General features: G+C 43.6%; 1 protein-coding gene across 1 annotated transcript in view; it reads right to left on the reverse strand.

The window, feature by feature from the left end:
- Positions 1–19,641, reverse strand: part of TMEM178B (transmembrane protein 178B) — a 249,788-nt gene that overhangs the window by 66,339 nt on the left and 163,808 nt on the right. The gene's annotated exons all lie outside the window — the stretch shown is intronic.

A 19,641-nucleotide genomic window follows, 5' to 3' on the forward strand; every position in this document is an offset into this window, starting at 1 on the left:
ATAAATTAACAACAGAGTCTATTTATGTTCTATATTCAAGTAGAAGGCCTTTCCTAGCTCTAAAAATCTGTAAATGATACAGGGCAGGGTAATACTGTGGCAGCTGGTCATAAAAGGGTTATATCCTAGGTGGCACATTCACATGTTCCTGCATTCATGGGTAGCGATGCCATCTGATTAATCAGCACCAACCCCTGAGAACAACCCAGCGGAAGCAGTGCCAACAAGTTGCAGATGGCGCCTCTGGCAGTCTGCCCCCCTGGCATCTCGTGAACGGCCGGGGGATGAGGCAGAAGCAGTGGAGACTTTGGCAGAGAGAATTGCACAGAAGAAAGAAATACTATAGTTACACAGTCAAGCTGGCCATACCCTGGAAGATTTTTATACAAATGTTCATACAACAAAATCTCAGCGGCACATTCGATAATGCCATCAAAGACTTGACAAATGTCGCTCCAAATTTCATTTGAATTTAACACTTGACTTTGGAATAATTGGAGTTTTTCGAACGAAAACCACATTCATTGTTAAAATTCTGTTCATTTGAGAAAAAATTTCCATCCTGCTCCTTCGATCTTTTTTTGGCATGGCAGTCTAAGTTGATTTGACCCCATTAACCATTAGAAAATAAAATCAACGTTCCCGGAAATGTATTTTTATTGAACAAAAGTCTACCGGTGTATGGCCAGCTTCAAATACAACCAAAAGACATTCTGCATTCTTTTTAGCTGGACTGTTTTTTGTCAAATGTGTCACCTTTCATGACTACCTAGTATCAGGAGATTTTAATGTGACTGTCTTGTTGCCGACTTTAGATTTTTTTGGGAAAATAAGGGTGGCATTGTGTTCAGTATTGTGCCCCTGTTCTCCCCACACAGTTTTTGGATCATTAGACCTCACACTATTCATATCGGCAAGTTCACAAATGCAGGTTAAAGCACAGATAAATGTTATATTCTAAATGCTTCCTTTTTGCCATTCTAAAACATTCTTATTCACTCGCAATGTGCCTTTGAACTTGCTAGGGAATTTAACCACTCCGGGAACAGTAGATTCCATAGCACAGCCCTTCTACCATGTCATAGCTCTCTCTTCTTCTGCAAGTGTCTAATGACAGTCTGTACTGACCCAGCTCCTCCACCCATCCCCTCACCTTCCTACATAACCTTTTATGACGCTGTCACAGAAGGAGCAAAGGAGAATACTAAAGAGTGCCACTTGAGTGACAGCTCTGAGTCTGTTGGTGCTGCTGACATCACATCCATGATGGTGGTGCCCAGCAGAAGTCTCAGGGGTCTTGGATTCTGCACAAGGGAAGTTTTTGCAGGGAAATAACATGCACATATAATCTTATGGTAAGATTTTTGTTACAATTAATAATCTGGCAACAGGGTCTCTTTAATCTTTCCTAATAACCAAGGTCATCCATGCTCCTTATTAATTTGAAGTGGCTGAAGGAATTTTCCCAAAAATGAGGATTTCCTCACAGAAAGGTGAGCAGAGGTGCCTGGAGTCCAAGATATTTTCTGGTAAATCACTTTATTTTGTCAAACAAGGAATTTAGGTACACCGTCGACGCGTTTCGTCATACTGTACAACCACTTCTTCAGGAAGGTGTATGACTGGTCTTACAGCAAAGTTGAGGCAGGCTCCAGTCCTCCAGTCCCTTAATAATTTAGTTGTCTTTCTTCTGCACTTTTTCTATCTTATCTATTTGCTGGTAAAGACATTGGTGTAGTCTCTAAATACCCATGTGGTCGATGTTGAGGATGATGGACAGGTAGGTATAGCAGTCTTGAGCTTTCATTATCCAAAAAGCCCATTGTGATTTTTTTTTTCTGGTGGGGCTACCCCTGTACCCCTGTACTTCAAGGGATAAGTGCTCCTTTTTGTCTACGGGACTCAAATGCAGCAGATTCGTATAAACGTTCATACAATTCTCCAGGCTGCTAGACTGGTCCCTGCAGTCTCCTCTTCCCTGGGCTCCGGCGGTCTAAGGTCGGCTGATGTCATGGTGTCTTATGCAGGTACATTGATCTGCATCAGACATGAGGATGCCAAGGGAAGTTCTAAAGCTGGAGCGAGGTCAGTGCCAACCCCTGTGGGAGCTGTGATCTGGAGTTTATCTGCTTTATTTGGGCCCCCTAGACAAAAAGAGAGCATACAGGGGGTAGCTGTAAGTCTTTTTATTTTCCCAGAGTTCTTCTTTAAAGTATGGCTCCAGTCAACATACGGTATATACTGTATTTATTATCGGGGCTCTTGCCAAACTTTCTGGGCATGTAGTGTGGAAGGTTTAGATCTTCTTTTAGGTGTGTAATCCTTTCTCTGTCCTTGTTGGCACTGTCACTGGAATGATAGATTTATTTTCTTCACCTGTTTTAGTGACAACTGTACATTTTTAAATGCCATTTGTTTTATCCAAAATTTTGATGAAGCAAAATCTCTCATTTTTACTCAGTCCTGGTATTGCAGAAGCTTAATCCATTCTTTTTTTTTTTGTCCTTTATCTGACGATCTGAGAACCCCTTATGCTGACCTATTTGTAATCCAGGAAGGGTGTTCCCAAACACACCCACGGCACGGCTAACCCTAACTCCAATGCCAATGTGAATATTAACACAGCTTCTATTCACAGTCAACTATGCCTTAGAACAGGTAAGATAAAGTGACATTAAGGGATAAATTCCCTCCCCCAATGTTAGTGCAAAGACTTACCTTAAATGATGCCTCTTGGCAGGGCCGGCCTTAGACCTTTAGGCGCCCTGTGCGAGAAAGCTTTACAGCGCCCCTCAGTGACCACACCCCTCAGTGGCCACACCCTCAGTAACCACACCCATTTATTACCCATATTTTTGGTAAAATATAAAAAGCGGGGTCACGTCGGGTAAATAGACACCAAACATGTCATGCTTTAAAATTGCGCGCACCCGCAAAATCGCAAAAAATTACCATGCCCAAAATTGACCATAGGTGACGCTTTAAAAGCTTTTACCGCTCATCAGTTTAGTGTTATCAGTGATTGATAGCCCTACAATTATTGCTCTCATTCCGACGTTCAGGTCCGATCATCTTCTTCTTTCCAGTAGTTTTCAGGAGTCCCTCCAGCACTGGTGCCGGTCTCTGATCCAGTGCTGACTCCTCTCTCTTAACTGACACTTCCTGTCCCACGGGTTCTGTGCAGGTGCACGGTGCTGCATCAACTTACCCTGTGTCTCTCCTCGTCTCCTGAGCGAAGATCTGAACTGCGCATGCGCCCGCCCCCAAGATCCTTTGCGCCCACCCGAGAGTCTTCAGATCTTCGGACGGGAGTGCGCGGTGGAGACACAGGTACGTTTTAACCCTTTTGAAAAGTTTTTTTTAATGTTTTTGCATATATCTACTGTTTGCTAGCAGTAGATATATGCAAAAACACACAAGGGTTTATTAACCCTTTAAGCTCTATCCCTCCAGCTGTGGTGCAACTAAAAATCCCAAGAGCCATTGCAAGACTCTGACTGCCACAGACTTGATTCACTTGATGCATGGTGGGATTTGTAGTTTCACCTCAGCTGGAGGGCCGGAGCAGTGGCGTTACAAGGGGGGTGCGGCCCACACCCGGGTGACACCATTGCAGGGGTGACACCAAAATGACTGACAGTCATTTTGGTGTCACCCCCTCTTAAAAGTCGGGCACTCGGTCATGCACCGAGAACCCAACAGTGTCAGGAGAGAGGAGGGGACCCGGCAGCATACCTTATCCCACTGGGTGAACATCCCTTCTTCTCTCTGCCGGCGTCCATCACCAAGATGGCCGCAGCAGGCGTCATTCAGATGGCCGCGCATGCGCGGTGACGTCGCAGTGCACGCACAATGACAACACGGCGGGGTGTCACTGGGTCTAGAGACCGGGTGACACCCGGCCTCAGGACGCCCTTGGGCTAGAGTTTGCCTTAGAAGGTTGAATCTGACTATTGATAGCAGGAGAAGAGAGTGGAACAGGATCAGGAAACAATCCCACTCACTCCACATGTGAGGAGCTCAGTAAAATCTGTCTGCAGCAGATCGGATCACAACCAAATGATCGACCTTTCTGCTAATAGCAATTCAATGACCGATTTAACTGGTTGCCTGAAATGGCTCTTCTAGAATCAATTGAAGTTCGTGACACAAAACAGAGGAGAATATTCCATTATTAAATAGTTTTTTTCCCCCCATCAAAAACCCGCCTTAGCCATTTCCAGTGCGTCAGAACTAAATTAGCCCTCAAGAATATTTCCTTATTACTTTGTTGTACTTAAGCAGTCGCAATCGAATGTGACAAACCTAAACTGTCTACTGGGGAATCAGAGTATAGCGTGGACCCAGAGATAATTGTAGTGTCAAATTTGATATCTCTGTTCAGATTCAGCTGGCGTCCGGCTGGTAAGGAGAGTCCAAGGATACTGCAATCATTTGACATCTCTTTTAATTTTTTTATGGCTCCTTAGGTGTATCTGCACGCCTCGGAAAAAAAAACAAAACTCCTTTTCCGACAGAGCGCCTCAGACTCGCCGCTAAAGAGGCTGAACAGATGGAGCTATCTGGCTGGGGCCCTCGCGGGAATTGTACATAACTTCAGCCGAACACCAAATACGGAGGAATTTGTTTTACCTCCAGTTGTTACTCCGAGGCTTACATAATATTCCGGCAGAGGATTTGTTATACAGCAACTGCGAACAACGGGCAAAGTTCAGCCAGCTATCCCCTAAAGCCTTGGTTCTCAACTGGTGGGTCGCGACACCGTCTTTAGTGTGTTACCACATGCCTTCCACTTTTCTAGGTGAGAGGCTCCTCAGCCTCCCCCTAGCGCTGCACTGTCAGTTCTTGCACATAGCGGCCATTCAAAATGTGCTGCCTGGTGCCGAGTGTCAGCTTGAGGTGGGGCAGGCTTGGGCTATGGCCTTGAGGCAGCCCCATCAACACATGCATTGCTTACAACTCCCTCACTTGCCCTGTAGAGGTGCCTGGACTGGAGTGACGTCACGTTCTGGCTCCCGGCACCTCTGCAGGGCACACAAGGGAGCTGTACAAGCAATGCATGTATGGATGGAGCTCCAGCCCAGCACAGCAGCCCACACTGGACCCCAGGCTGAGGATCCTCTCTGGTTCTCGTAAGGTAGGGAAACTGGGTGGATCTTACAAAAGAAAAAAAATGTAAACATTTTTGGTGTGTGAGAATGTCTGTGAGTGTCTGTGGTTGTGTGTGTCAATGTTTTTGAGGGCCCGTTCACACTAGTACAGTGCGTTAATCACAAAGTCCCATGCGATTAACACACTATAACACGCAATCGCACCTACCGCGCATTCTGGTGTGGGAGATGTGTTGCATTCATTTAAATGGCACTCCAAAAGCACCTCCCACCCACAGTTCGATCGCCCGCACCGGAACAAGCAGTACCGCAATGCTGTACGTTCCATTGCAGTGTGACTTGGGTCGCGACTTAATGACCGAGGACAAATGCGGGTCCTGAGGTTACACAGGTAGAGAACCACTGCCGTAAAGTGTATGCAAAGCCAAACTTTTTTGTTTTTTAGAGAATGGTTGAAACCCCATCACTTTTTTTGCTGTCTGTCTCTGGTTTGGGAGATTTACCTTCACTTCCTGTCCCAGAGACACAGCAGGAAGTAAGAGGAGATCTATTCACACTAAGGGGATGTCCCTTTTTAGATTTGTCCTCAGAACAGGTGTCCCCATTGGAAATTTGCCCTTCCTGTCTGTTCCCATGACAACTCAAAAATGTTGTGTTTCCCATCACTCTCTTTACCGAAGACAGTGGTCACCGGGATCTATAGAGAGGGTGAATCTCCCCCGCGGAGGCAGAGATAACAATAAAAATCCGACAAAGGTTCTAACCCTTCCACATTCTATCCACAATGAAAGAAAAAAAGTTTTGCCTTTAAAATACGTTTTCAATACGTTTTTAAAGAAAAAACCTTGCAGAGGGGTGCTCAGTAGCAGGTCAAATAAAACAGATATACTAACCTGGTCCCACGGTGCTCACCTCTCTGCCCCTCCGCTCTGCCTGTGGAATGTTCTTCGGCATCTGCACATCTAATGCAGGTCAGTAAACCTGCATTAGACATGATGACGTAAGTGCTCCTTAGACCGCTGGAGCCCAGGGGAAAAGAGGCTGTGGGGACCCGTCCAGCAGCCAAGAGGGAGCTGACAGGACTGAGGATCAGGTAAATAAATCTGCCTTATTTGAGCCCCCTAGACAAATCGAGCACTCAATCCTTGCAGTTCTTCTTTAAAGCAGAGCCTGCAGACAGCAATAACAAGATCTTATGCACCAATATTGACCTTCAATCCAAAGACTTCCCCTGCAGTACTTTTCTGCCACTAGATGTCCTCAGTCTGATGGCCAGCATCACTTCCATGTGTTACTGTTTACAGTCTTGAAACGGAAAGCAGGGATCTCAAGTCTCCCTGATGTTCAGGGAGTCTCCTGCTATTAGATAGCGGCTCCCTGACGTCCGCGAGAGAGGCATTTTCTCCCTGAAAGGTTTGCTCTGAGTAAACCTTTCCGGTAAGATATCAGTGGATAAAGTCTCAGAGTGAGGCTTGCCTCCTGGAGGAAGGTCATGTGATCTCTAGAGTAGCCTCAGAACGAGGCTTGGCTCTCAGAAGCAAGAAGCCACTTGCTGCACAGAGAGGGTGGACATAGACTACTATTGAGAGCAGGTACAGGCACTGAGATCTACAGAACCTCCCTGAAATAAGGTTTTGCAGGTTGGGATGTCTGGGAAAGTGATGTTAAAGTCAAAAGTTTTTGAAGCTTTTCAAATGCTGATGACATCACCTACAATTGACACTGCTTCCCTTGCAGGGTCCTATGAAGCCACCCTTTTGTGTGTGCTGTTTTTATGCCATATAAATAAAGTTTGTATTTAAAGAGGATCCCTGGGAGTGCCGGTTTCTTCACTTTCACCCTTGTGTGTGCTAGTAAGCTGTGTGTGTCTCAAACAAACACACAGACACAGCAAGGCAACACACTCCCCTCCTTCCTCCTACCTTCTCCAAACTAGTATATGGGCGGCCGCTGGAGACTGAACTGCTTCTTATGAGCTTGTACTGAGCAGGAAGTTCAGGGAAGCTGAGCTGAGAGAGTTGGAGACGGCTATTCTAAAACATGATGACTGTAAGTACTGGGGCCGAAAATGTAAAGAAATACTTTGCTAGGCAATTAATATTTGTTAGATCTGGATTCATTTTTGGAAACTGCCTCTATGACACATTCTGAAGGCAGAAGAGCCAATCACAGCATGCACGTTGATTGATGAGTGGTCTGTATGAGATCGTATCAAAGTTGCACATGTGTCACTGCATCCTAGCAGCTGTCCAAGCATTTAGAATGGGGCTAAATCAGAGGCATGTGTCTGATGAATGAGGTACCTGACTCAAGCTACCCATCCACCTACACAAAAATGAGGCAATCTTGTTTAGTGTATAATAAAAGAAACGAGAAAGTCTCAATCCTGCCGAAATGTAAACTTTTATCTTTCAACTATGGAGATGTTCTAAGAGGGATTTCACAATAGTACAGAGCATCCCTACACAGGTCTGATGGTCATCTCACTTCTATCAGCTGGACTATGTATGTCATTTGTTGGCGCTCTCGTAGTCTCTCATCTGGCGATCTCTCTGTGGGGTGATAGGAGGACATCACTCGGTGGAAGGTGGAGGCACATTGTCGCTGATAAGACATCAGGCAATCAGGGACTAGAGCGTCTTCAGATGATTACGGATAAGATGCGGACACATCTCAGGGACACGGCGGTGGTTGCTATGGCAACCCCCGCAGTTCAAGTTGTTCATTAAGAAGAAGCTGTTGACGGTGATAAGGCAAAAGACAGGAAGCCGTCCGATGGAGATGAATATTGGAAGCCTGCAATGGTTTCAAGTGGAATGATAAGTTGCTGCCAAACTTCATATTATTCGGCAGAGAGAAGACAAAAGTAACCGTTTTTTTTAAAAGTCATTAAAGTAGACCTAAAATCTAAGCGGATGACATTGAGTTTGCTAAAGCACTAAATATAATAAACATTTGCCATGTTTTTTCCCCCCCATAAAATACTGTTTTTACCTTTTTGATCTCCTGCAGACTCATTCAACCACTTCCTGTTTACCTGCACCCCCTCCAGTGTCAGGTGCACGTCATTGTTCTGGACCGGCTTCCTGATAGTGACAACGGTGGATCATACCTGGACAATGTGTGTCAGCACGTCTACTTGTAGTCTCCACTCAGGGGCACATGTGACAGGGTGACAACACCAGAGTACAATCGGGAGAAAGTTGTCACAATATAAAAGGAAGGGCCTGAAAAAAAGACCTTCATTAGAGCTTCTCCATTTATTATTTTAATTGAAGCTGCAAATTAAAAAAAAATAAAGTTTTTCAAAAATCGAATTTGTCCCATTTCCCTGGGCATGCATACACTGGCAAATCCAGGAACGAAACCGTGCTGTACTGTAAAACCAGCAAATGTATTTAAAAATACAAATAGATTCATCATCTTTCACTATTCTGTCAGAAAAAAAAGTGTAATTTAAAAAAAGAGCAATATGGAGTATTCCTTAAAAAGGGACTTTACCCTTATCTTTCAAATGACAACAATGGCACCTTCAGAAATATTTAGTGACAACAATCTACAAATACATACTTCTAGATAGTTGCTGGCTTTGTATTTTTTGGATACCTTGTTTTTCTTTTCTTCCCCCAGTCTTCTCACAGTCGCTATTTTTACTAAGGGCGGATTACTAGATCTTCATTTACTTCCAGGAAATCTGGCACATGTGACTAGGACATGTGACTAGACATGTGACTAGGACATGTGACCATGCACATCATCTCAGAGGAGGAAAATGCCTTTCCCTGAGATCTCACGAGATTACAGATGAGATTTCCCAGCAATGCTCTGCTGATGTAACCTTCCCAGGATGCAATGCTTGGGCACAGATTACATCACTAATGCCCAAGAGGACCAGCAAGTGGAAAAACAGTAACTGTAAGTAAAAGAAAAATATGATTATTTAACTAATGAATGTAAGATGATTTCAGAGCTGCCTGTTGGTGTGATTTTTGGTGAAATGGGGTAAAGGTCTGCTCTAAAATATATCTAAAGCCAAAATTGGAAGGGTTAAAGCTTATTTTGGGCTTGTGGTTGCTGCCCCAGCAAGGGACAATGACAGCATTAAAAACCTGCCAGAGGTTCTAAGCCTTTGGTGCCCAGCCTGTGGTCTGAGAGCCGCATGCAGCCCTTTGGTACTTTGCAGACCCCTGCAGTTAGAAGTGGAAGCATTCATCTGTAAAGGGGATATAATGACAGCGATCTCCAGCAGTTTTATGTGGCATGTCCCCAGTCTCTGGCCTTCTCCTGTAGTGTGTCCTCACACTACACCTCCTGTAGTGTTCTCCCACCACCCCTGTTGCATGTCTGAAGCCTCTGATTGTCTTCTGTCATATACTGAATATTATGTGTGGCATTTTGGAGATGTCAGAGGCTCCTACATTTTGTAAGCTGACAACCACTGTTCTTAACAGTTCCCCACTTTATCCAATACTTTTGGTTTTAGATACAGTTTAAAAAAAAACTCTGGGATTTTTAAAAATTAACCCTTGCAGTGGAGCTACCCCCAGCACTGCAGGGGTTAACTGCTCGTTTTGTCTAGGGGCGGAAATAAAGAAGATTTTTTTTTTCGTCATTTGCATGTTTTTTTAGTGACGGAAACGAAAACTAAGTAATAGATAAGTTAAAAGGATGAAAAATATGACTTAAATTTGGCGAATTTTCGTTGACGAACGAAAATGAGATGAAAATGGGAGGTAGATGAACGCAGAGTCCCTCCGCACTCCTCACAACGCTCCCGGCACATAAAACAAATGGTGCTCGCAGTGATGACCACGGATGGTGCCGTGCAGACACAGGAAAGTGGACAGGGATCCCCAGCACTCGTACCTTGTATCAAAATACAAGGTGACTCACATTGATGTGCGGGGTACACATCCGCCGCACATTAATGTGAGTCACCTTGTATTTTGATATAATTCATTATGGCTACTGTTTTTAACTTTTTGCATACTATATTTATTGTTTACACTGTGTTTAAACATAGTTACATAGTATTTGAGGTTGAACAAAGACATAAGTCCATCAAGTCCAACCTATTATGTGTGTGCAGTGGCGTAACAACCGGGGGTGCGGGGGGGTCACTTGCCCCGGGCGCAGGACTGAGGGGGGGCGCCGTCACGACCCCCGCTAAACGAAGCCATGGCTCCCTCTCACTTCATGACTTGGAGATGTCTCGATCCTGAATGTATTATGGGAAATGCTGGAAATGTGAAGTACCTGGGATCAGGTCCGGCTGCTTTATAAGGGTTGCCGAGACGTTATCATACACATTAACCAACCTGATATCGCTGCTAATACTAATATTGATCCAGAAGTGAAGGTCACCAATAACATGATTACCAGTATAGCTCTTTGTTTACACATTAAAGAGTGAGGCTTTTAACTAAGCCGCAGTGAGGGTTACCCAGTTGGGTTTCAGGTCATGACATAACAGGCCCTTAAGCATTCAATCTGTTACAAAGCAGGAGGGGGCAGAACACACAGAAACTGGTTGTGTAATATTCTTTATATAACTGACCTAGGGACATTTTATTTTTGTCAGCAATAGTTATGTCAAAGTTTGTCATGTGTTCCCATTCCCACGGCAAACCTAGAAATAATTCTAGAATATTTCTTACATTTCCAGCTATTTCTTTGAAGGAGGTTTATACACAGGACTCTGTAGGCAACTTATATTATATTATATGTGCAAATAAGGGTTAGATAGAGGGAATGTTTATTTTGCATTTATGTTTTTAAGTGCAATAACATACAATATACCACCCACGCCTGGAGATTTGTTAGGACAAACAATCCTGCACATCTAGTTTACAACTGATAATGAGGTCTGCCAGCAAAGTACAGGCATAGTTAATTATGGTAAACATAATTACCTAGCTCCCTCCTTAACAATACATATAGGTATAAAACTAAGAATCATTTTTTCAGCAAGTAAAAAGGTAAACAGCAATTTTGAAAAACATTTGCACCAAATAGAAAATAAGCGTTATTCCAATTTGGCTGCAAAAGCAGCTCCCAGCTTCAGCCTGAAAGATCTTATTGGGGGTACTGGCTGTAGCTTTAAATAGAACCTGAGGCCAGACTATGCACACATATTCTGAACAAGCACTAAAAGCTCTTTAAAACAAGCCCACATTCATCTATGTAGCAATAGGCATTGTGGAGAAATTCATATTCAAAACAATAGCACTAAAATCACATCTCCTTTCCCCTTTTTTTATGGAGAGCAGAAACTTGGCAGCCTGACAGCCCTTTAATGTAAACTTACTGCAGATACTTCTAAGCTGTCAGACTGACTGAAACTCAAAAGCAGAGTCTTTGTTGTGATCTTTGAGAATTAGTTACTGTCAGAGCACAAGCATCCAGAGAGGGGACAGGGGTGGCTTGTTTTAAAGGTCTTCTACTGCTTGTGTATAGAATATGCAGATGGGTTAATGTCCATAGTCTGGGCACGGGTGCACTTTAAATAGGCTTTATACAGGTTTTTAGCAAGCTGCATATAGCACTGCAGCTTGCTAAAGCATGTTTTAAGTGATAGCCAGCACTCTCTATTGAACACTTGATGACTGAAGAATGAAGGGTGTTTTAAAAGAGCATGTAAAGTGTTCCTTTCTAAATAATGTCTGTTTATAGCTGTCATCTGAATAGCAGGAGCTCGGGTTACATACATACAGCTGGAAAAGTCAGCTATGTCACTTTTCTAGAAGCATCATTTACAATCTTCAAGAGAAAGCAACACACTAGTGCTGGGCTTTCTTACTGCCTACTCTTCAGCATTCTCTGGAGAAGCCACAGAACAAAATCAACTTGCCAACGAGAGGAAAAACATTTTTAAACTGACATTATATTAAGAAAGATTGTAAAATTGACAGTTGCCGGCCAAAAGGGTTCTGACAGCGGCACACAGTGTGCAAATTTACAAACCGGCTGATATTTGCACAGTGTACGGGCAACCTAAGTTGTATGGCAGAATGGGAATGCATTGCCTGATGTATGGGTGACTTCAGTCCTCATTGGTGATGTCGATTAATGGGCAAAATATCTCACCCTGCTTGTCAATCTAATGCTGGTCATGGAGTCACATTCTGATCTGTTAAATCAGCAAAATGTAACAATATCTTAACCGATCATAATCGGACTCCATGACCAGCATAAGACCAGCAATCTGTACTGAGCTGGTCCAACTGTATATCATTCTTATTATATAATCTGGCCTTCACAGTTTATCCCATTCATGTCCAAAGGATAATGAAGACTAGATGATCAAGACCAAGTTTAGCAGTCAGTATAATAATTTATACTTTAAGTATACAAAAGACAAAGGTGCCAGGATCACGAAAAAGGGCCCCCATGGTAGTATTTCCTGATATAATGCCGCTGCCACGGGCCACACCAGAGAGGCAGAGGAAGTTAAGAGAACTGAACAAGCGGCTACGGAAGTGGTGTCGGAAAGAGGGCTTTGGGTTCATGGAGAACTGGGCTGACTTCTCAGTCGGCTACCAGCTCTATAGTAGAGATGTGCTGCATCTAAATGGGGAAGGTGCAGCACTTTTGGGTGAAACAATGGTTAGAAGACTGGAGGAGCTTTTAAACTAGAATATGGGGGGAGGGGATAAAATAGGTATAATAAACAAAGAGCACGGCGCTAGAGGGGCAATTAATATGAAGGGCTGTAATATAAGGGGGGGACAGAGGGCTGGTTACTCTAGTTAGTAATAAATCAATCGTACCAAGGCCAGAGACAGGATTTACTTGCACGTCAGGAATGAGTAATAATGGAGTTCAAACAACTAGCACCAAACTAAATTGTATGTACACAAATGTTAGAAGTCTAGCAAACAAATTTGAGGAGCTCGAACTTATGCTCACATGGCGGGGCCACTAATTTACAAGGGTACAACCTGTTTAGGAGGGACTCGGTTGGTAGAAGGGGGGGACGGGTATGCGCATATGTGAAAAGCAATCTAACTGTGCACATACGAGATTAACTCATGACAGAGGGTTGCGATGGTGTTGTTTCTTTGTGGCTAGAATTAGATAAGACTGAAGCTAGTTGTAAAATAATTGTGGGTGTGTGTTATAAACCCCAAAAACATAGCGGAAGAAGAGGAGACTAACCTATATTCCCAACTAGAAATAGCTGGGAAGCAGGAAAATGTTGTTATAATGGGTGACTTCAATTATTCGGACATTGATTTGTCAAATGGAACCGCTCATTCTATAAAGGCTGGCCATTTGATAAACCTGTTGTGGGACAACTTAATGGATCAGATCAGTGGCGTAACAACCGGGGGTGCGGGGGGGTCACTTGCCCCGGGCGCAGGACTGAGGGGGGGCGCCGTCACGACCCCCGCTAAACGAAGCCATGGCTCCCTCTCCCTAGCTTCTTGAATGATTCCACACTCTTTGCTGAAATCACTGCCTGTGGCAGAGAGTTCCAAGCCTCTAACTGAGAAGAACCCCTTTCGCCCCTTGTGTTGGAATAATATTTCCACTAATTTTAGGTCGTGGCCTCTAGTCTTTGTTGTGGAGTTAAGCGTAAAGAGTTTGTTGCTAATGTTGCTATGACTATAGAACATCTTGTACATGAAAACCATTTCCCCCCTTAATCTCCTTACTTCCAGCGTGAACATATTTAAATTTAGTAGCCGTGTCTCATAGTTCTGGTCCTCCATTCCCTTAATGAGTTTGGTTGCCCTCCGCTGGACTCTTCCCAGCTCCAGGACATCCTTTCTGTGTACTGGTGCCCAAAACTGGACCGCATACCCGCGGTGAAGCCGAACCAATGATGTGTAAAGTGGCAAAATTATAGACTTGTCCCTGCAAAACATTCCCTTTGTGATACAGGACAGGACTCCACTAGCTTTGCTTACGGCAACCTGGCACTGTAAGCTATTATTTAGTCTATGGTCTACTATGACCCCCAAGTCTTTCTCCATTTCTGACTTCCCTAGCGGCATACCCATAATTGTATAACCCATTTTTTTTTATTTTTAGGCCCAAAGTGCAAAATTTTGCATTTATCGACATTAAACCTCATCTGCCATATAGTTGCCCACTCCCCTATTTTGTACATGGCGGTTTTCCCACCATGATGACATCACGGGGCGGTACTTTTAATGATAATTGGTTAACTCCTAAGTATCACAAAGGGTATATATGTGGTGTCTTTGATATGTATTTGTTGTCACATCCTGTTGCCCTGATAAAGGGACCCTGCGTGGCCCCGAAATGTTGGCTGTTTTCACTGTGACTTTGTCCAAATAAAATTGACTTATTTAAATGATATTGCTGAGTGCTGGTGATCCCTGTCCACTTTCATGAAAATGGGAGGGACTATTGCATTTGGATTTCCGATTCCCTGAGCTCTTCCTGTAGTAGGGAGACGTGAACAACTGAATAATAACCTACTGATCTACCCAGCGGGACACCAACTAGCAAACACTTGCTGCACAAACTGTACAGACATGTCAATGTCAGGGAGAAAGAGAACAGCAGATGTATGGAAGCATTTTACATTTGATGCTAATGAGAACAAGACCCTTTGTAAACCATGGGGAGCGACAATCGTCAAAACACAACAAACTTGAAGCAACCTTCGCAGATTACTCATTCTAAAATCCATGCAATGCTAAGCACAGCACACTCATATCCTCATGGAAATGGCTGTCTCTATGCTGTGCAAGCAAAAATCTATGCCTGTATTACATGTTCAAACCTTAATACCATAAGTAATAACAGGTCAATATAGGTTTACCCCAGGAATATACGAGCGGCCAAGCAGCTCAGCCTAGCCAAAGGCATATGCTTCGGCTCGACTGAGCCGAAGTGACACCCGAAGCGGGGCGAATGGCATGCCGAAGGGCCGGCTGTAAGCCCCGCAAATGACATGGGGACTCTGATCTGTCATTAAACAATAACAACTGGGTGGAGCCGGATGAGACGTCACGGCCGGGTCTGCCCAGTTGTTATTCGTTGGCCAGGACCTGCTAGATAAGGTCCTGGCCAATAAGAAACAATTGGGCAGAGCTACTGTCACTGCTAGCTCCGCCCAATTGTTGTTTTTTTTTTCGTTTTAAACAAATCTTTATTTATTTTTTCATTTTAATATTTATTTACATTTTTTTTTTAAATTGTAACCTTTTTGTTTCTACTTTTTCCCTATTTTCTATTCTGCTCGGTACCACAGAGATACCGAGCAGAATAGCCGAGCCGAATGCCACCGTTCAATTATTCACTGCCGTTCGGCCCCTATGCGAAGGCAGCTGACTTACTTCTGATTTCAGCCGATATACGGCTGAAATCAGCCGTACTGAGCCGTAGTGAATAGCTGGATGTTGTTCAGCTCACTTCACTTCGGCTCGCTTATTCACTCAGCTGCTTAAAATTAAGAGTAAAAGGAAGTTTTCCATCCAAATTAACACTGCTGCAGGACTGAGGATTAGTCCTGCAGCAGGACTATTTCTTCTTTATTTTTGCCTCTACACCAGGGGTAGGCAACCTTGGCTCTCCAGCTGTGTTGAAACTACAAATCCCATCATGCATCTGCCTCTGGGAGTCATGCCTGCGGGCTTGCAATGCCTTATGGGATTTGTAGTTTCAGCACAGCTGGAGAGCCAAGGTTGCCTACCCATGCCCTAGATCAAACGAGCACATAACCCTTGCAGTGCAGAGATGGCCCCACTGCAAAGGTTCAGTTTTAAAAACCCTAGAATTCTTCTTTAACATGTTAGTGACCAATCTTTCTAACCGATCACTATGCGTATCAATGTCCAGATTTTAGTGCAAGTACAGAACAGGCTGGATCCACCTGTGACACAAAAACATTGCTGGGGGGTTCCTGCAGGAAGTGACATTTCTGTGATCATGTTTTCTGGTGTCACCCAAGAGACCTATACCCTATTTAACTGTAGGGCAATCCTAGTCAGCTTGGATCTCCAGTGGTATATGGACAAAAGATTTTACTTAGAGAACTTCCCATAGCAGCTCTGTTATGTATATAATACAAAGAAGTTTGATCTGGAACTAAAGAATATTTTTCAAAGAGACTTTTCTTTTGTGGTTTGATGGCACACATGTGCTTTGTGATAATTCCTATCTGAATGTCTGGCAAGGAACGTAATAAAACAAGTTATCATTTAATAGCAGATCTTAAATGTCCCTTTGTGGTTATTAAAGAAGATGGGAAATATTTTACCAACCAAGATATATGCAAAAGTTTTAAGAACTGTGAAAAAGAAGTTTTGGATAAATTATCTGTCACAAGTTCTTTCATCACCAAACCTGTGTGGAATATAACACATTGGCCTGATGAAGCTGGAGTCTCCTGAGGTCTGCATCTGCTGTAGTCATTATGTCCTAATCAGGTGTGACTCTTTAAACTTGCTGGGCTATAATCAAGCCTAAGCCTAATGATGATGAAGATACAATAATGAAGAGTGATGAATATTTATGTCTTCCTGGTCAACCACTAGAAGGTTATTGCCAGTGGCGCATGCTGGGAGAGGGTACAAATGTTTAGGAGAACCTGCTGGAAGCTCTCTTCCCCCCAGACCTTCTGCCTGGGGAGGAACTGCAACGGATGTCTTCCCATCCTTAGCCTGCTGTCTAGGGAGGGCAATCATGTGCTTTACTGAAAAGACCGGAGTTTGCGCCTAAGCACCCACTACAGCTCCCACTGCTCTGTTGGATGCGGTTTTCCCAGTGTGAGTGAATTTACATTTGGGCAAAGAACACTAAGGAGGATTCTCATGGTGGTGCCTGGAAAGCTGAAGTATAGCTACGACCTCATCTGAAGTGTGGTGTCTGCCTTAAGGATTTACTGCTACTTTAACTGCTCTACAGCGAGGAGCTTAGGTTCTCATGATGGCAGGTTGGCTTAAAGGTACCTTGCCTGAGAAGTCTGCTGTGATCCCAGAGGTGTCTTGTGCCCTATTCCTCCCCACAAAGTTGCTGAATGTATTTTTCTGCAAGCATAAGATCAACAGTGTGGAATTCAGTTATTCGGTTTCCAAAGGGTGGTCAGTAAGTGCTTTGGGGGATCTATGAGACTGTGTACCCTAGACAGGCTAGCAGGGCCCAATACAATCAGTAACTCAGAGGGTGAGCGCTACACTGCTACCCGGCAAGTCCTCTCTCACTGGACAGTCACTGAACTCCTTATTTTAGTCAGCAGAAGTCTGATAATACCAACGGAATGAAGCTTAAGAGGGAACTTTAAAGTACAAAAGCTCCAGTGTGACCATACTTTAATGTCTAATTGAACTTTCAATTTAAGTGCTCTAAATACATTCCACATACATTAAATCAAAAGGTCTCACTGTTCTTCAGAAAGCAGCCACAATCTGAGTAGAAGTGCCTGTCCCCTGCCAGCATGCTGCAGAGAATGACCTTTGCTCTCTTTGTGGAAGCAGTGGTCTCTCTGCAGACATCTGACATGCCCCCTGCTGCTCTACAATAAGCAAAGAGTGTGGTTTCTGTTTATTGGAGAGCTCTAGAAGGATAAAGCAGAGTAACAGAGAGATGAGCTCATCAATTTGGTGCTTCTCCTTCACTGTCCAGTAAAAGACTGGGAAAGGCAGAGGACATGTTAGGGTCTCTATACACATTGCAATCTGGCTGTAGAATCTTTGTACAATCAACTTTTTAGCTTTAACCAAACTGTGTAATATAGGGTCTACCGAACCTATCCAATCAATGTGTATCCTATTGGGCTGGCCCTTGCACTACATAGTTGTTGGTAGATCTAAAGGAGATTGTACAATCATTGTGGTGTGATTCAGAGTTACTTAACTGCAACCAATTAACTTTAGGTCTCCTTCTCCTCCAGACAGGGCTGTGCTGTGTGGCAGAGCTATGTAAATCTTAGGACTGTATAGACAAGAGATAAAAATCCTTTAATTGATGTCTTTCATGTGCATATTTTGCTGTGTGCCTGGAGTTCAGCTTTAACTTTAACAGAGTAGCTTAGTGTGCCTTAAGTTCGCTATGTCCTGCCTTAAATTCCAGTTTGATGAATCAGGGACAAAATGTCTTATTGACCACAGCATCCAATCAGAATCCTCATTTCTTAAGAACTGGACTGTTGAAATTGCATCTGGAACCTGATTGGCTGATATAAATGAAGTTTTCTTATAAAACTATTATCATGCATCAGCCCCAAACTGCTTCCTATTTTTTTTTATAGAGATGATTGTATTTTTTTTAATACTGCATTGGAGGTATGTTACACAGTCAGTTCAGATAACAATGGAGTTCTCCTTTAAACATTGCCTCTCTTCTTCAAGTGCTGATATGACACGTGTTAACTTTTCCTTCTCTTCTACCAGCAGATGGCTGAATGAGAGAAAGAAATAAAATGTAAAGAGTTGACGGAATGCCCCTTTCATATTCTGTCAGTCATCTCTCTAGACATGCGTCTGTCAACTGCAATGGAATGGAGATTTCAGATTCACCCGGCTGCTTCCTCACCCTCCCACCAATCTCACCCACCAACTATGTTATAGGCTACGTCCGCCGGTGACAGATCTGGGTAATAATGACCTTCCCTTAATGACAGCTCAGGTCAAAGGGAAAATTGGGTATCTCGGTAAAAAGTCAGCCGGTCGATACATCAGTAGCTTCTATTGAAGGGTCACAAGTGGCCAGTGCTAGGCTTAATTGCTTTACTAATGTGAAAAACTGGTAAAAGGTAATATTATTTCCAGGGTTGCTTTGCTCCTAAAGAGCTGTCATGCCATGGACAGTCTACACAAAATGTTTCAATACTGATTGCAATGTAGTTTTTTTCCTTTCTGGTTCCAAGTGGACAACACAGTGCAGGGATTTGGTTTAATATTTTTTTTTTCATTCATACTACTATGGCTAAGGCATCAACAGCAGCAGATATGTAATTTGGGTGCCTTTGCTTCAAAGCACAATATAGGGGCAGAAATATGAAGGCTTTTTTCAATGGGCTGCTGGTACCTGCTCTTAATACTGAAATGTTAATGATTGGCATTTTTAGCACCAGAACAAATGTTGAGTCTGAAGAGTTTATTTCATCATAAAACATCAAAGGAACAAATCACCATATTTCAAGGTTCTAATGGGCCCCCTTTATTAGGACTTGAAATGGCTGGTAAGTATCTGGTTAGTCTCAGATTAAAGAATAAGGGCACACTCAGAGGAAGTGCACCTATTCCTTCTGCCCCAGTACCCGGACCTCATAAAGCCCACCTTCTTCCTCCACAGAAGCATACTTACCGACACCCGGCGCCTGGGGCCTCCCGTGTTTGTTTACATCCAGTACTAACGTCGTTTCACTGCAGGCTACACTGACACAGAACAGCCACATAGACTTCTAAGAGGCTTGCCTACCTCTGTCTCCTATCCAGGAGACGCAGGAAGACAAGGCTCATACACTTCTATGGGGCTTTAGTGCACAGGTGTGACCAGCAGTTAGTGGTCGTCTGCACTGGATATAAACAAATAAGGGGACCTCATGTGCTGG

The sequence above is a fragment of the Nanorana parkeri genome, unplaced genomic scaffold, assembly GCF_000935625.1.
Source record: "Nanorana parkeri isolate BGI_ZX_2015 unplaced genomic scaffold, ASM93562v1 scaffold712, whole genome shotgun sequence".
NCBI classification, from domain to species: domain Eukaryota; kingdom Metazoa; phylum Chordata; class Amphibia; order Anura; family Dicroglossidae; genus Nanorana; species Nanorana parkeri.